Genomic DNA, 18,851 nt, shown 5'->3' on the forward strand with positions numbered 1-18,851 from the left:
AGATTCTTCCTTCCTCTTGGTCAGAGATTCCTAAGAAGGCAGATTCTTAGGGAAAGAGTAAAACAAAAACGAGCTTTAAACACCACCTCCTTCCCCACTAGGCCCAGTCAGGGGGAAAGGGAGGATCTCTCACCAGGTTAGAGCTGCTCACCCCCACGCATGATGGGTGCCTGCTGGCAGCAGAAAAAGGCCAGGCCTTGTCTTAGAGATGCACCTGTCCCCTGAGGACCCCAGGTCTGTGTCCTCCCAGTAGACTGCGGTTTCTCCAGCAGGTCCAGTAGTGGTGGCAGCTGTATTCCCGTGCTGGTTTCCCGTCTGTTTGTCTCAGGCTGTCCTCAATGGGACAGCCACAGAGTCCTCACTCTTGAGGGACAGGCTGCTTATCAGAACAGCTGGGTATTAGGGTTCCGGGGCTTCCAGGGCACAAGGAACCCACCAGTCTTTTAAAATACACTGTTTGAATTAGTGACACCCTGCCTTCTCAAACCATAACATGACTGCTTTATAACCAAGTGGCATCAGCCTGTTTATCTATAAGGCCAACAAGCTCCATGAATTCAGAAGACAGGCAGGTGAACACAGGGAGAGTGGATTATTTGGAAAGAGTATTTGTGTGGATTGGGAAGCAAGGCATTGCCCAGAAGGGTCCTCTACCAACACAACTGGACATAAAAATAACCAGCCTGTGGGAGTGTGGATTGTATTCGGGTGACTGCATGTTCTTACATGCCTAGGACAGTCCTGGTGTCTGCCTGTTGTCCCAGCAATATTATTAAAAGGGCCCCCTTTCACTCTCAGAGGTATCCTCGTTTGGATGATAAACCATTAAATCACCCCAACTGTATGACTGTGTATATAAAAGTGGTTAGCAGCACTTAGTGTGGATGTGTAGCGTAGGGAGTATGTGGAAGTAAACGCCTGTGCCCATGTGCTCTGACAGCCCAGAAGCTGGCTGTGGGTTAGCACAGCTGCACGGTTGTGGGTAAGTCACTTAACCATTTCACAGCACACACGGCTTTGAGGTGAGATCAGGGGCCTCACAGTCCGATAAATGGTGGTTCAGATCCTTTCTCATAGCCTGCTAGCTTTGACCTTTATAGAACTACTTAGCTTTCCTCAACTGCAAATTAAGAATAATCATATGGACCTCTCAGAGTTGGTATCATTTTTACATAATCTATATACACATCTAGCATATTTCCTGACAAATCATAACCTGCCAACAAATGGTGGCTGTTGTTGTTGTTGTTATTATTCTAGGGCCGTGACTGTTTTTGGCTTTAGCTCTTCATTGTAGAAATGGTGAGAGATGACCCCTGTCTTTCCTGGCTTCCCAGGCATCATGAGGCTGAAACCCAGTGGCATCCCCGAAGCCTGGTGTCCCGGGCATGTGTGCACTGCTGGTGCTGGGGATGCAGAAAGGGAACCGCCTGCCTGCCCAGCTGCTCCATCCCTCTGGGACATAGGAATTGGCTTTCCAAGGCATCATCCCCTCCACCCATCTCAGGCCCTCCCTTCAACCCCTCCCTGGCCCAGCCATTACCTCCTCCCACAGTGGTGCTGTATAAACACCAACACCAGGATGTCATTTACTGGTGTTGCCTGACATTGGTCGGCTGCTACCCAGAGGGCACTAGATACCAAATTCCTAATTCTGCCTGCACAGCAGCTGTCAGTCTTTCCTGCCTGGAGAGTCTCCTCTCTTCCTTCTCTCCTTTTGAAGGAAGGTGTCATCTGTTCCTAGTGTATTTGCTTTATTCTCTTTCTTTCCACTATTTGGCTTTGCAGAATTTGAGCCAGACTGCTTAAATTCACACCTTGACTCTATCACTCAAAAGCTGAATCCCATGGACAAGTGACTTAACCATTTTGTGCCTCAGTTACCTCTTCTGTAAAAGGGGACAATAATAATGCCTACCTAGTTTGGTTGCCATGAGGTTTCAGGGAGTCACTACATGTACAGTGCTAAACAAAGCCCAACACACAGTAAGTACTTGATCAGTGTTAGCTATTTTTATTATCCAAACACCTGCCCCTTCTGGTTTCTCAGTGTTGGTCTGTGCTGCTGGCATTGAGGGACTCAGTCTAAGCTCTGCTGTTGGTGAACTGTGGGCACAAGCATGCCCCACCCTGGGCTTTGGGTCCCTTGATTGCCCACCCCGGAGGGTGGGGACACGGTCTTTGGGGCCCTTTCGGCCTCCCATAGTGGATATTGCCTTCCCTTCGGTTGTTGTGCCTTGCTTTTCTATTTCCAGAGCCATTCAGAAGGGGAAGGCAGCAGACGTTTGAAGCTCTTCCCTAGCCCTCCCCTGAATGGGGTGGGGCGGGACAGGACACGGGGAAAGGTCGCTAGACTGGAAGACAGGAGATGCCGATTTCGGGCCCTAGTTTTGTTTTGAGACTCTGGATAAGGCACCTCCTGTCTCTGATTTCGGCTTCTCCATTTATAAACTGGGATGATTACCCCTCAGCTTTGTACTGCTCTCAAAATGAGCGAAGATGAAAAGATATGGAAAAGCATTTCACTGGCTGCCAGGTGCTACAGAAGGGCAAACTCCTGATTGTGTTGTGTGGTGTGAAGCCCCACCAGGCCAGGCACAGGGCATAGCACTGTGGAAGTAGCCTGGGCCGCCTGTGGCTGCTTGGATGGGAGCAAATGCACGCTGGTGTTGCTGGTGATATGTGAGGTTGTGCTGCCTGTGGAGATGTGAGATGAGAGTTTTCAGTTTCTTTCCCCCCTTGCTCTCTGTTCTCCCTAATGGACACTTGGCCCCGGGGTGACTCACACAGTAAACCATCAGCAATTGCTTCAGAAGGCTTGGAGTCCTCTCAAACATATGCTGACTTTTTGTTGTTCTATGTTTGGTTTGGAGGAGTGGGGCAGATCCCTGGGAGGCCATTAGCTGTGGGACCTGGAGTGAGCCCCTGCCCTTGGCGAGCCTTTGTGGTTGCATCTGTAAGGTGGGAGAAGGTGGGGTGAGGGTGAGAGCTGAGTGGGGGTCCGTGTTAACTGAATGCTAGTCCATGGATCAGAGCCAAGTTGGTGACACTAAAACCCTCTCAGAAGATTTTTAACCGTACAAGTTTCCTGACCGCTGCTCTGGATTGGGTCTGTATTTTTTGTGAGCTTCTTAGATGCGTAGCCAGTAAAGGGGGCCTGCTGGAGTAGGGGGACTGGTATGTAATGGCTTACGGGCTCTGCATTCTCTACCCCCTGGTGCCCATCAGGATTCTATGAATAGTATTAGCATTAGTAGAAGTGGTATTCGGTTATTAAGTTATTATTAGGGTCATCTCTGTGTGTGGTTGTTCAAGTTACCAGGTGACTGTCATTCTTTACAATGTGCATTTGGAGTTGGGGAATTTCTGTAAGCCTCAATAAGTAAATGGAGTCAACAAAATGGACAGGAAGACAAGCAGGAGGTGTCTTAGAATGATGATCAGGAGGAAACCCGGTGTTCCGCCTGACTGACCCTCTTGGTTTTGTGGTAGAAAATAGCAGCATTTGTGCTGAACCCAGCTGAGTGAATCCATCCCAGTCATGCACACTGAAAATGGGTTCAATTCTGAGGACATTTGAGAAAAAAAAAAAAAAAAACCAGTGAGGATGGGATAGCTCTCCCTGATACCTGATCACTTTGAGAGCTTTCCTCTTGGTTCCAGATCCTTTTGTGACACGCCTGGCCCCTCAGCCACAGTCAAAAGGTGAGGAACAGGGCCTTACCCCAGAATCCTTCTTTGGAAATTCACCACCCTCCATGTCTACACCTGAGGTGTGGAAAACAGCCCCGTGCCAGGCGGTGCTCGGTGGTGGGAAATGGAATTTGTGGACCCCAACCCTGAGCTTGGAGGAAGTAAACGTCTTTGCCCCGCCCTGTTACCATCACAATCCGGTTTCCTAAAATGCAGGGCCCAGCTCCACTAACGTCCACTCAGAAATCACTTTCTCATCAAGCCAAGGACCTTTCAGAGTTGCTGTGTTTTCTCTATCATTTCCTTCCCTCCTCCCCCACTTCACTTCCTGTTTTTTCTTCCTCTTTCTCCACCCCCACCCCATCTCTCCTGGCATGTCCCTTGTTGTCTGAGAACAGGAACAAAGCCTTGAGCCAGGGAGCGTTGATAATTGTGACTTCCTGAGGTGCCCTCTTGCTGCTGCCCCTGCTGCTGAGAGCCAGAACCAGCCCAGCCTCTGGGGGCCTGGGAGCCCCAGCTGGGAGCCTGGCAGGAAGTCTTGGACTTTAGACCTCTACTTCCCCCACAAGCCCCACCACCATCCCCCACCCCCATCAGAAAGAGAATCTAATAAAAATAATCTTTCATGCCCTTACCACGATTTCAGCTTTAAAGAACTGTCTCATGCATTTGAGCTGAAACATTGGAAAAAACAGACAACTCTAGTGTTTGCCCTAGTAACAAACTATATAGTTCAGTTTAGATAGCAAAAAGTAGATTTAGGAGACATGAGTTTATTTCTGCTTCTGCATTGTATCTCTTTTTGACTCTGTAGATCATCCTAGCTCTTGAAAGATTGGTTTCCTACCTCTTTGGAAAAATGGAATTAATGGTATCTCACTGGGATTTTTTGAGGACAAATTAATAAGAAAGTATATTTATACAATTCTCATGATATGCCTGACAGATATTTGCTTAATAAGTGAGAGCTCCCCTCTATTTTCTATGATTTGGTTTTCTGCACAAAGGAGTGGCCATTCAAATGCACAGGAGCCAGGAAAAAAACCCTGCAATAAATGATACTCATGGAAAAAGAGTTCATGTCTGTTGCTGTGTTTCTCTGAAACATGGAGAGAAAGAGAGAGAGAGAGAGACCTGGGCCCACATACGCTTCTCACCGAAGAGCAGTACTCACTCCCCACTGTGTCACTGTGTTCATGGGTCATGGTATTTTATAACAATATTTTTCTAATGAGAAACAGGGAGAACCATCCCAACCACATGCCTGAGGTGGGCTGTTTTACTAATTTAGCTCCCAGGGGTGAAACTACAAAAACAGCAATCTGGAAAAAGTGCCACCTCCCTTTTTCAAAATCTGTTAAACAAAAAATAAAAAATAAAAAGACTTCCCATTCAAGGTCAATGACCACTTGTTTGAGAAGTCAGCCTGACCATGTGGCTGCATTTAAAAAATATGTCAAAGGCCAGAGAGTCAGAGACATGTTCCAATGTGGATTCAACTCCCAAACTGCTGAGTCCCTGAGTGAGGCTGCTTTCTTCTGTGAGCCTCAATCCCCTAATTATAAAATGAAAGAATTAGACAAGACTATCTCTTAGATGTCCTTCAGGCCCGATAATCTGTGATCTTGTGACTCTCTGCTCTCCTTAAAAAATACATTGTGACTAGTGGAGAATAGGAAATTGCTTCTCACAGTAACATGACTTGCATTCCCTTTTTAGCAGGGTACCACCATCTTAAGGACAGAAAAGCTACAGGACTCTAGGAGGCCACCGTCCTGATTTGGGAAGTCCAACTTACTTTGGCCAGACAGCAGCTAAGCTGGTTCATCCCATCAGCCTGGATTGGTGAAACTGAATCACAGGAGATATTTCCAGGTAAGAAACAATTGACTTTCGTTATAACGTGTAGCACACTGATAACCATCATTATACTGCAGGAAGTATGTCATATGCATGCTTATGTTATGAAAGACATGAAAGTATTAAGGAAAAGGTTCAAGGCTCTGGGTTCTATAGCTGTATTCTGAGTGGGATCTGTGCTATCTTGAGGCTTTTGAGGGTTAAGGAATGAAAGAGGGTAGCTGAGAATTACATGCAGGGGAAGAACAGAGTTGAGCTGTAGATCTAGGTTCCTTTTTCCTTGCAGAATCATTTAGTGTTCCTTTCTGCCCATGCTAGCCAACTAGATTTAGACAGTAGGAGGAGAGGTCCTTTGGTAGCCAATCTGAGATGGAATTTAGATCCCATGTCAGAGAACGGACTTGCATCCCACCTGCTACAACATCTTTAGAAACAAATTCAGTTCATGAAGTTTCATCCAAGAGCGCTTACAGCAGACAGGCTGCAGCTAACCATTCTCATCACCCGCTTTCCTGACCACCAACGCGATGTCTCTGTCTGCTTATTGCTCGTCTCTCTCCCCTCCTCCCAGTCACTTATGGATCCTTTCCTTCTTATGTGCAAGGAATGTGGCCACATCTACTAGAATGTCTTCATTGGAGTTGCACCTGATGTAGGCTGACATTCCTCCCAGATGACTAAAGTTTGGTCAAGCGTTCAGCTGCCTGGACTGTGGTGTATTCACACATCTCTCTTACGCAGGCCCAGTGTAAGGAATCATGGTCAGGAGTCATGAAAAAAATGCCAACACACTGAGATGGCCACACATCTTCACTCTTGCACTAGTTTTTGGTGTTATCTTCTGCTATCCTGTCTTGAAGCTCTTTTTTCAGCTAGATACCTTGACTTTTCTGAAAAACTAAAACCAGAAGCATTTCATGAAGCTAAGCATAGGACAGAAGGTAAGACCAGGTGATATCTAAAGCTTGTTTTGCATTCCCAGGATTGTCTTATCCCAGACTTGTTTCTTATGCCAGACTCTTATTCTTTGGGGAACATGTTTATCTCATGCCTGCTTCCTTTCTTCCTCTTGTGGTTTCTTTCTCTAGAGTGGTTTCTGAGCTATAGCATAATTCAGAGGAAGGAGAAAAGTTTTGCGACTTAGACACACATGACTTCAGATCTCAGCTGTGCTCTGTGTTGGCTCAGTGATTTTGCTTAAATCACCATTTTAAATCCCCAAGCTTCTGTTTCCCCACCTGTAAGGTAGGGATAGTACACTCCATGTTATAAGCTGGTGTTGAGGATTAAGTGAGATCACGCATGAGCATGGTTTCTTGCTTACAGGAGACCTCAGCAAATTCCAGCTCCTTTCCCTACCTACCCTTTTTTAGAGCTACTTAAATATAGCTTTGATCCCATATCTGGATTTCATTTGAGCCTTGTGCCTAAAATCTAGGACAGGCCTTGTCCACAAATACTGTTAAGCCCCAACGATTTAAAAAGGAGAGAAACTGTTAACAGCCTTTTTATTTCAGAGCTCTTCATCTATAGAAGCCTTTTCTCACCTGGACTTTAGCCAGATTGCCTCTCCAGCCTGGCCATTGGAAGGTTTTCTCTGCCATACCCAAAGTTAGAACTACTATTTTCCTAGCCCTTTGTCCCATGAGGTATTAGCTGAAAACTAATTCCCTCCCGGTGGCTTTTTCCCTTCAGACTAGCCTACATCCAAGACCAAGAGTAAGGGTCAGTTGATTTGGGGCAGGTATCCTGGCCTGGCACTCGGCAAGACAGTCAGGGTCCAAGCACATGCTCATTCAGGGCTTTCTTCCTTGCCTGTTAGCTTTTCTAAGGCAGTCATTCACCCAGTCATCCATTCAGTCAATAGATGTTCATGGAACATGAACCATGCAGTGGGTGGCTCGCGCTATCTTGGTGCTACGGATACGGGACAGAACAAAACCAAGTCCCTGTTCTCAAGGAGCTTGCATTCAAGTAGGGTCAAGGGATCATCAACAAGTAGCAAACATGCATGTATTACATCAGGTAGTATTAGGTGCTATGAAAAAAATAAAGCAGAAAAAAATAAAGCTAAGTCAGAGAGCTAGAGAGTTGAGGGAAATGGACATTACTGTTTTATATACAGTGCCAGGGAACACCTCTGGATAAGGCATTATTTGGGCAGCATCTGGAGAAAGTGAGGGAGCAAGGCTAGAAGGAAGAGCCAAAACTAAATCTCTGAGCAGGGAATGCGCTTGGGCTTTACCCAATCTCGAGTGACCAGTAGGATTGGAGCAGAAGGAATGAGGAGCCTGTGGAATGAAGCGAGGGCAGAAAGGACTTGGGTGTTTATGTTCTGGCTGGCTTTTCTGGAGATTCTTCTACCCTTCCTTTCTCTTCCCCAGAGCTCTTTCCCAATGTAGTGTTAGTCATTCATTCAAAAATCTTTACTGGGCCCTAGCTACTGGGACTCTGTAGATTAATGAGTCTGGGCCCCATTCTTAGGACTCCATGGCCTGGTGCTATCAAGGTTTCTTGGGGAAGTTGCATCGATAAAGTAGGTTGATGTAAACAGTTGTCTTAATTTGATCATCATAGAGTCAATTTGCTAGAGTAGGAATTTTCCACTGGAACCTCCTACAGGTCACTTTCACCTGTTCTCTTGGAATTTACTTACATGATAGACTATTGGTCTTTCTCGCCTTCAGGGTAGAAGGCGGATCATTCATTCAGCACATATATGAGTGCCTCTTCTATGTGAGTGCTGTACCAGGCACTGGGGATAAATGAGGACTAGGTCAGCCCCTGCAGTTGAGTTGCTTCTGGTTTTACCAGGAGACGCACTAATGGCTAGACAACACACTTTGATCAGTGTTGCATTAGGAATGGGTGTTTGGGGAGCTCAGAGGAGGAGTCCCTGACCCAGATTGAGGGGTGGAACCATGGAAGCTTCTTGGGAGCAGGTTGTCTGCACTCAGTCCTAGAGATGAGATGTAGCCAGGCAGGAACCAACCAAGGAGGTCAAGATGCTTCAGGGAGGGGTGTTAGGAATTTCCAGGCCGGGAGATGGAGACACATAGGCAAGGACTGTGCCTCGGGGAATCCTGTGCACCTTCACCTCCCTCCTGAGACTGTGGAATGTGGAGAGGTGAGTCTGAGAGACCAAGGGACTCATTTAGAGAGGGAGGTGAGGGTATGAATCAGGGATTTTTCAGACCAAGCCAAGTGGTTTGAGTCTGTTTTGAGGACAGCTTAGAACTGCTCACAGTTTTTAAGCAAAAAATGGATGAGTTATTAGGATTGGAGTTTTAAGAGGCAAAGAGCCTAATTTTATTTGAAACCCCGGTTCCTTAAAATGCTTATTTTATATCTCTTTCATATATTATTATAAGATTATAGCTTCCTTGGCTGTAAAATAAGTTCACACAGATCAACTGAATGAGATGGCTGTGGGTAGCAGATGCATACAATGACCCTTCCCACCATTGGTGCTGCAGTGAATGCTAAACTTGTCATTTCATGCCCAGTCTTAGTACACAGATAGCTGTGAAATGGTTAGGACATAAGTTTTGTTTCTCTTAGAATTGGCTGGCAAAAACTTAAACTATTCTAGTAGAAATGATGGGATTTAGGTCTTGTTACATTTTCTTCCCATCAGAAAATGAATGAGTAATATCCATTCCTTAACCCTCTCTCCACTGAATACTAAAGTCAGAGTGTTCTTTTAGAAATTACACACTCATTAAACAGGTAATATCTGAGTATCTACCAACGGTCACACCCTGTGTTGGGCCGTGAACATCAGGACAAATCAGACAAGGTCAGCACCTCAAGGAGTTTCTAATCACGTGACAAAGACAAAAGCAGCAGCCAACAGAGGAGCAGATGGCAGACAAGAACCCAGACATGAACAAAGTGATGTGGATGCAGAGGATGGAATGTGTTCTCTGCCCAGGAAAGTCAGAGAAGGCTCCAAAAGGAGCCATATGATTTGGGCATTGAAGGATGAGTAGGAGTTGCGAGCTGGAAGAGAGATGCTCAGGTACAGAACTGCACTCTATAAATAAGGGCCAACATTCATTTCTCTGTCATGGGTGAGGAGGAAATAGCCAGCCTGCTCATCATGCTCAGATAATGCCTCAACTCTGCTTTTCAAAAATCCATTAGTGGCCACCTCCTCATCCTCCCACTTTGTTCCCAACAGCGACTAAAAAGAAGCAAATTGACTAATTTGAATTGATCTTTTCTCTGACCCTATGGAGGTGTTAGTGAGCAGAATAGGGTAAGGGGACCAAGAAAAGAAGTAGAAAGGAGGAGGAATTCATCTTCATCATCCAGAAACACTGATTTAACAGCATGGATTACACCATAGCTCTCTGGTGGTAAAATGCAGCTTTACAGAGACCTGAGTCTGCTTCTTCTAAGTGAAAACTGTATTTCCCCTGCTACCTTCCCTTTGGAACTCTTGGGGTGGAACTCTTGGGGTGGAATATGTATATGTGTGTGTATATATATATCTATATATGCACACACACACACACAGGGTTTTATGTACGTGTGTATGTACATATGCATGTACCTACGTGTGTGTATATATGGGTATATATGTGTGTATGTATATATGTGTACATTATGTAGAATTTATTCTAGAACCTAGCTCAGAGCATGGTGCAGTTGACCTCCCATCACCCCTGCTGGCTGCAAGATGAATGGATGGGCTAGACTTAATCTTTCACCTGCACACCTCCCCAGTTGTGCCAAGATCTCTGCACTTCATGGTACTGGATGTTCACAAGCTCCAGGAGGTAGCCTGGGACCAGGTACAGAAGATGAGACTGAAGCTCAGGGAGGAAATGGCTTGGCCAAAGCCCACAGCTGTGAGGACATCAGGATCCAAACTCTGGTCTAATTGTCCCCTCTTTCACTGTTCATGCTGTGTATCACCCTCTCCGCAAGCCGATGGGGCTTCAGGCAGACCAAGGAGGAAATTATGAAACTAAGCATTGTGTTTGGACTTGAATCTCACCTGGACTCCAAAATGCAGGACCGGGCAAGCAGTGAGGTCAGAGCAGCATATGTCTAGAAGCCCTCGGAAAGCTACATCTTTCCCTTCGGGTGTCCGCTCACATGCTTTCAGGGATGGGGAACTCACCACCTTACAAGGAAGCTGGTTCTACTTCTAGAGACCGGGCAGCCATCCCTCCTTACAGAGTCATCTCTAAACCTAACCATGCCTCAGTTCTAGTTGGCATAAACATCTCAACAGCGAGGGGCTTTGGGGTGGGTGCTTTGCTCTGATGGAGTCTTTTGGAGACAAGGGCAGCTCTGTCACATGCTCTTTACCAAAATGCATTTAGAATCACTTGCCCTCCTTACAGCCAGGGCTCTCTGGTTTCTTGTTCTTAGGGGCCCTATTTGTTCTTCCTAATGGGCTGGGCTGGGGACAGACATATGACCTGGGGCTCTTCTCTTCTTCCTCTAAGGAGAAGTAGACCTCAACAAGTGCTTTCTCTGACCCCATTCTCTCCAAAACCCTGGCTGCACCCAGGGGGGAGTGAGCATTCCCTTTTATATCAGGAGAAATTCAAAAGGACTGTTTAAAAAGAGAAAGAGAGAAGATGCTGGGAAGAGGGAGTGAAGAGAGAAAGGGGCAGTGTTCTTTTTAGAGGCAGCATCCTCTTGCCCTGCTCCTGCACTGAGGCAGTTTCGAGCACACTCTCATCCTGGCCTGGGCTCTGTAGTCCTCCATGTCCTCAGAATCCACACCAAAGACTACCTCCCCAAGGAAGCCTGACTTGATAGCCCAGCTGGAAAGAGTTCCTTTCTCCTTCAAAACCCCACAGTGCTGCCCCTCTGTGGCACTTTCTTGGTACAACAAGGATGCAGATTTAAAAATAAATAAAGAGGGAGAGAGGGAGAAAACCAAAAAGTGACCATGATATCTGGGGTAACTTGGATTCTAATCCAAACTGCCACTGAGTCACCAGTTAACCTTGGTCAGCCCTCCTCCCTTCATCGTAACTATGAGGGAATTGGGCTTGATCATGCAGCCTCTTCCATCTCTGAACTTGTCTTTAAGATACCCAACTCCCAAAAGAGTCCTTGAGGGCTGTTGAATCCCACATGGCCTGGCAGGACCCTGGTGTGGAGTTTGCACTTAAATCACCACCAACAGGAAGCCCCGCTGGAGGGAGGTAAATTACCTCTCATCTCTTCATAGCAGGCAAGGCCTCTGTCGGCCCTCAACAGACAACAGCTGATCTGGCTCACAGAGTGAAAGGGGCTCAGCGTGTACCCTACCCTCCTGGCTGCAGGCCTTAATGAGGCAGCTACCAGCCCTGTGCTGAGAGCTCTGGCGCAGCTACAATGTTCAGTCCTCTCTCCTTCTTCCAACCCTGTCTTTGTTCCTGCTTTGGGTTGGAATCTAGGAGAACCGGCTTGGCAGGGGGTTTTGGCCTAGGCCTGATGGCAAGCCTGCCTTTCTCTGTTTGGAGCTGTAAGCTGGCAGCACACTGGCCCCAGGATGGAGACTGCACTGACCCGGTAGTAGGCAGAGTCCGGGGGTTGGGGCCAGGTGCACACTGGCAGAGGAGTTATGAAGAATCGTGACTGCTGAAACCAACTTGGCCAGTGTTTCCTCTAAGGACCCCACTTGGTCATCGGTGCTCCTCTTAGGACCTCCTTTCTCATACCTCAGCTCTTTCCTGTCTCCAGACCCAAAGGCTTGACTATGCTGCAAATCAAGGAAGAAGGGGAACAGCCATCTATCAATTGTCTTCAGTTGCTGTAATGTGTAATACAAGGAGCCTAGAAACTTGATGACATTTGCAGAGGCATACATAGCTAGTTTCAGGACCCCCATAAAACAAATACTGTATATGTGAGTGGGCTTCAGGTAAGATTTGCTTTAACTGTGGTCTTGATATAATCCTTTGTAGTGCTGCGGTTAAGAGCCCAGGCTCTGGAGCCAGATGCTCTTGGGCAAGTTTTCAAACCTCTTCACAGGACAGTTTCCTCATCTCTAAAATGAGAAGACTAATAGCACCAACCTTGTAAGGGTTCTGGGATCACTACCTGAGTTAATACAGGCAAGCATTTGGAAAAGTGCCTGGGGCACTGTAAGGACTCTGTGATTGTTAGCAATTTTTATTTTGACTTAAAGCCTCGGTTGAATTTTCTATTAGAAGCAAGCGTCTGCAGTACAACGTAGGTTCAAACACTTGCTGACCATTTATGAAGCATCTCCTGGATGATTGAGTTGCAAAGCCGAGGCCAGCATCCTGACAGATATCAGGATGAACACCCGGCAGACATCCCTAGTGTGTGACACCATCTGTGCCCTTCAGACAACCAAGGAAAGGTCTTAGGAGTCCAGAGGCAGGAAGGTCCTCTGAGCGAGGAGTCCTCTCAGAGGGAGTGAGAGGCCTGGAGTCAGTGTGGAAGCAGGAGCCCGGGGGAGCCAGGGAAGGCTGGAGAGTTGACAAAGGGTGACGTAGGGAAGGATGTCATTGTGAATGGGATAGTGGGAAACCAGCCAAGGGGAGAGAGGAATTGTTCAACAAAGAGTTTTTGGTGCTAGTGTGAGCAGTAAGTTCTACTTGAAGCCTTTTCAGTGCAAATGCCTGCAGGCCCCAGGAGCAGATCCCTCCACTTTGCCCAGCCCTGGAGTCAGGAGGAGGGAGATGTAGAATGTTCAAGTGGCGGGTTCCCACCGTGAAGGACAGAGCAGGCCACCACTCTACGGCCAAGTGAGCACAGGCCTCTTCTGTGTGCAGCCTGAGGCAGGCTGGCCTCGTCCCCTTGAGGGACCTGACAAAGACTGGCTTGTTCTCCCCCGACATTAGGCCTCGCCCTCAGGATTGCTCTGTCCTTCTGGGGCAGGATCTCACACAGCGATAATCGAGCGAAACGGAAGAGAAGAATGGAGTGAAGATGGTCCCAGGCGTCGCCATGCCAACGCTGGGCCTGTGTAGGGCGCCTGCCCTGTGTCCCGTCTGCACCTCCCAGTTTGCACCAGGGATATCCCAGTGGTAGAGCTGCTGGTATCGGTTCAGAAAGGCCAGCTGCCTCGTCACTGAGCCACCGAATGTTACAGTAACATTCAGTAATAGCTGCAATGGGTAGGTTGACTGTTTTCTGCTTTTGCATTGCATTTAGTGATCTAGATTTTCTATTATAACAGATATTTTGTGGAGAGTTGAACCTTGGAAATTTCATAAATCTTATTTTTGGAGGGATCTGAGGGATCATTGGGTCTACCTCTGTGCGATCTCATTTGCAGGTGATCGCTGCAAACAGGCTGGGAGAGTGGAGGCAGTGTTGGTTGTAGAAAGAGTGAAGACTTCATAGCCATCTAGTCCAGCTCAAGGACTGAGATATTGTTTGTGAAGCACTTAGTACAAAGCCCAGCCTGCAGTGGGGACTCAGTAGGTCCTAACCCTGGTTACAATGTAAACTTTCATTTGTGCAAGTGGAACTAATCAGGGGGCCCACTTGTAAAACCAAATGCATACTAAAACAGTAGGAGAGGAACTCCGGATTTCGGGACCAATCCTAAAACAACCACTGGTTACTTGGGGGAGGCAGAAGAGAAGGGGATATGACACTGGGACTTCAGATCTTTAGTCAAGTGCAGTGGTTCTCAAACTTGAGGACACTGAGGATTCGATTAAAACATAGACTTGCGTTCAGCAGTTCTGAGGTGGGGCTTGAGAGACTGCATTTGTAATAAGCTCCCAGGTGGGTGCCAGTCTCCAGACCATGCTCAGAGCAGTAAGAGCCTAGAAAACTCAAAGAAAAAACAATAAGCCATTTTGTATTTCATGGTTAGAAACAATTTATGCAGAATACATTGCCAGAGCTCCTTTATGGACAAGAACTACTGGCTCCTGTTTGGAGCCTGATCCAGTCCATCTAATGGAGTCACACAGAAGGGAATGGTCTTCATGAGTTCCAGAATCTTGCTGTGCTGCAGTTTCCTTATCTAAAGGCACTACTCTGCAGAGAGATTTTGAAGATGAGTAAGAGCCAGCAAAGAGCTTGGCATCCAGTAGGCATTCAAGAAAAGGCAGCTGTGGAGAGGGATGTGGCACCTTGCCAAGGCCATACAGCTGCTACGTGGCAGGTGACCGGGTGTCTCTACGCTCCCTCTCAGTGTATTTTCCATCTTCCACTGAGCACCAGAGGACCTGAGATTATTTTGTGTAGCTGAGCTGGGTTGTCAGATGATATGAGCTGGGGAGCAACTCAGACCTCATGTTGGAATCACAATTTGCTGTCTTCAAGTGGAATGAAGAAATAGCCCAAACAGTGCTTGATCTGTCTGGGAGGCTTGCAGGCTCTCCAGAGGGTGAAAGGCAAAGCGTTCGAATGTAGAGGACTGTGTGGCCACAGACAGCAGGCTGGGAACCCCGAGGACAGGGGAAAGTTTAAATCAGGATAGAGCATCGCTGAGTCATCAGGAGCCAGGCTGGGCTTACACAGAAATTCGGAGATAAACTTTGTGCGTTTGTTTGTTTGGTTTAATTGTGGTCTTGGCTTATCAATCTAAACAGGGAAGTTCCATGAGGACTTTGCTGCCTTCTCTTGCAGATTGCAGATTTCCTGCAGGGACATCCTCCATGGGAGCAACTTGTACCTTTGTCCATCTCCCATCTGTCCATAAGAGCAGGCTCGGGGGTACATATCATGAATTGAGGGTCTTCAACTATGTGCATTTCCATTTCCAGAGTATTTTCCAGACTCAAAATATAATTTTAAGTGGAGGTTTTGTTTAAATGAGTTATAGAAACTCGTTCTGATAAGCTTGTGGTAGGATTCCAACCTTTCTTTTTACCCTTAACTTGAGTGAAGTTGATTCAGCCACAACACAGATGTTTTCCTCAGTGGAAAACGTGACTTAAGAAACTAGTTGAAGGGGCTGGAGAGGATAATTACTAAGCCAAATGGCTAAGTCTATTCATGTTTCCTTCTCAAATGTCATAGCCCCGTTTTCTGGCAAAGTGGTCAAGACAGATGCTTTTGAAATGAACTTGAAGCAGCAATTGAGTTACTACATTAAGTAAGCATTGGCTACTACAACTGTGAGTTTAAACACTTTTTACAAATGAGTGGAATCACGTTTAGAAAATATTCAGGATGTTGAACTTGATACTTCTGCTTTGTCCTTTTTTCACAAATTTCTACATTTGTGTTCGGCACCTACCTGACCAGGTCTGGTATTTTTAATGTGAGATGATAATGCCCCTTAGTGGATAAGGTACTTAACTGCAAGCTCTTGCATTTGCCCAAAGAAAAGCTCTCCAATTTAGCAGAAATATACAATATAGTAACTCTTCACACTAACCTACTGGAGGGTAATTGTGAGAATTAAATGAGGGCATTTGCATGTAGCACTTAGCATAGCATCGAGTGCAGGGCTGACACTCAGCAAATGGCTGCTGTTAGTGTAGTTATCGGATCATGAGAATTTGATTTAGATGAAGGCCTTTTGAAAGCAGGGGAATGAGTGTCCTTGGGATTTCAGTGTCAGGGTCCTCTGTGTCTGCTCAGGTATGCATTATGAAAAGGGACTGAAGAGAATCATGTCCTCCCCTGGGACAGGACTACCCGCTGCCTCTCCTGCCCAGAGGTGGAGGCAGTAAATACCTGAAAATGCACTCCTGAAAATGCATGGAAGTCTCCCAGCCTTCAGCATTCTTCGAAATTCCTTCAGCTGGAATTTTGACTTAAAGGAGTGTACTAGTTCATTCTCACGCTGCTAGAAAGACATACCCAAGACTGGATAATTTATAAAGGAAAGAGGTTTAATTGACTCACAGTTCCACATGGCTGTGGAGGCCTCACAGTCAAGGAGGAAGACGAATGAGGAGCAAAGTCACATCTTACACGGTAGCAGGCAAGAAAGCTTGTTCAGGGGAACTCCCATTTATAAAACCATCAGATCTCATGAGACACATTCACTACCATGAGAACGGTATGGGGGGGAACTGCCACCATGATTCAATTACCTCCCACCAGGTCCCTCCCACGACGTGTCGGGATTATGGGACCTACAATTCCAGATGAGATTTTGGGTGGGGACACAGTCAGACCATATCAAGAAGTTCCATAAAATGAGCATCCACCTCCGCTTGGTGGGGAGACATTGCTATTTTGCAGCATCTATCCTTGAAGTTGGACTTCTCACGCAGCTCAGCCTCCTGCAGCTGCTTGGCTGCTTCAGAGGCCAGAGCAGAGATGGTTCTGCAGGCTTGTCATCATGAAAGTAAGTCTCTGGCCATCACATCCTAGCAGTGGGTGGCAGGCTCTTCTCAAATCCTGCTGTCTTTTTTAGAAGTTAATTTGTGCATCATTGAGGACATATTTCACTTTTCTTGTTGACTCAAATTATCTTTCTTTTAACTTTCAAGCATAGCATGAGATCTTTAGCTCTATCTTTATTAAAATGAGTGTCACCATGGTGGAACCATTTTCACTCCTCCCCTCCCTTCATCCCACCCTCTTTTTTCCTCCTTTCCTCTTTCTTCCTTATTTCCTTCCTTCCTTCCTTCTTCCTATCCTCTCACCCTTTTCCCCCCTCCCATCCACATGCCCTCCTTTCCTTCCCTCTTTCTTTCTAAGTAGTTGCCTGGAAGGACCTCAGGCTGGAAGGACTTGGATTCTGATTATGGCCTTCACACTATCATTCTTCACTCTTTCTTTCATGTATTCAGCCACACACATTCCCTGGGTGGCTTGCTGTGGATTCAATCACAAGTAAGTTCCAGTTCCCATCCAGGGGGTCTTCACCTCCTAGGAGGAGAGACAGGCAGGTAAGCAGGAGTGACAAGGAATGTGGAAATGTGGTGGGAGAGAGGACACAGGGGGCTGTGGCACAAGGTGCAGAGGGCAAGGAGTCCCCCCTGCAGGACTGGGACAGGCATCGTGGCCTGGCAGGAAACTACTTTCAGAGCAGGCTTAAGAGCCACACAAGAAATCTGGTCCCACTACTTCAACATAACCAGAAGACTGGGAGCTGGCAATGGCTTGGCTTTCACAGATCTTAAAGCCAACCCTGTGACAGCTGCCACTCCAGAGACCCCTCATGTCCAACCTCCACCACCACCACCCCGCCTCCGCCCCTCCGCCCAGTACGTGTGATCTCAGCAGATCCCAAAGTGAAGGACGTTGGGCTCCTTTCTTCACAGCTCACAGGCGTCTTGGCAGTGGGATGTTCACTGGGAGTTTCTCCCTCTCCTCCACCTCGAGCTACAGCCCCTTTCTGCAGGAAACCCTCCCAGACTATTCTAGTCCAGATGAGGCACCTCCTCTTTTAGACTCCTTTCCCCAAACACTTTGCCTTTACCCAGATCACAGTCCTCACTAGAGTCTTCCTCCCCATTATAGTTGTCTTTGAATGCAGATTCTCATCCTTACTGGTCCTTACTGCAAGAGCCATGTTTTATTTAGCCCTATTCTCTAAAAAGAGCAATGCTCATGTATTTATTTCTTTGACTGGTTACCAGATTTATTTATTTATTTTTTGAGATGGCATCTCTCTCTGTCACCAGGCTGGAGTGCAGTGGTGCAATCTCGGCTCACTGCAACCTCCATCTCCTGGGTTCAGGCAATTCTCCTGCCTCAGCCTCCCAAGTAGCTGGGACTACAGGCACATGCCACCACATCCAGCTATTTTTTTTTTTTGTATTTTTAGTAGAGACAGGGTTTCACCATGTTGTCAAGGATGGTCTTGATCTCTTAACTTCATGATCTGCCTGCCTCAGCCTCCCGAAGTGCTGGGATTACAGGCATGAGCCACAGCCCCCAGCCTAGTCACCAGATTTCAACGCTGTATTAAGAACTGTGCTAGATACAGGGGATGGATTGATGATTAACACCTGTCCTCAAGAAGTTCAACAGATAGGTGTAAATATTACATTTTTGATAGAAATATATGCAAGATATACAGGATATATATATATATATATATGGACTAAAAGAAGTCAATCCTATTTTTTAGGCAAGTGCCAAGGATGATGAGGGGTGATGGATAGAGGGAGGATCAGCAGAATTGAATAAAATGGGAAGTGAAATGTGGGTAGTTAGGTAACTAAGCAGAGACTATACAGTTTTGCCAACTCTACAGAAATTTTGGTTATGCTTGTAATTTCTAGGAACTTTACAGAAGTTTATCATGTGTTCCAACTACATGGGGCAGTGCACATAGGCTGCCGAAGCCTTGGGATTTTTGAGTCTCAACTTTATCATCTGTACCTGAACAGGACTGGGCCACTGGGCTGGATCAGGGACACTTCTCCCTGTTCCAGCATTCTAGGATT

At 46.7% G+C, this 18,851-nt stretch overlaps 1 protein-coding gene across 4 annotated transcripts in view; it reads left to right on the forward strand.

Moving 5' to 3' along the window:
* Window positions 1–18,851, forward strand: part of CYRIA (CYFIP related Rac1 interactor A) — a 109,733-nt gene that overhangs the window by 36,674 nt on the left and 54,208 nt on the right. For 2 of the 4 annotated variants that reach the window (XM_016947574.4, XM_063789278.1), the window contains exon 2: window positions 5,413–5,568. The gene's annotated coding sequence lies outside the window, so the exon portion shown is untranslated. The remainder of the gene's footprint in view (window positions 1–5,412; window positions 5,569–18,851) is intronic. The other 2 variants (XM_016947580.4, XM_063789279.1) reach the window with 1 other exon arrangement.

The sequence above is a fragment of the Pan troglodytes genome, chromosome 12 (genome assembly GCF_028858775.2).
Source record: "Pan troglodytes isolate AG18354 chromosome 12, NHGRI_mPanTro3-v2.0_pri, whole genome shotgun sequence".
NCBI lineage: Eukaryota > Metazoa > Chordata > Mammalia > Primates > Hominidae > Pan > Pan troglodytes.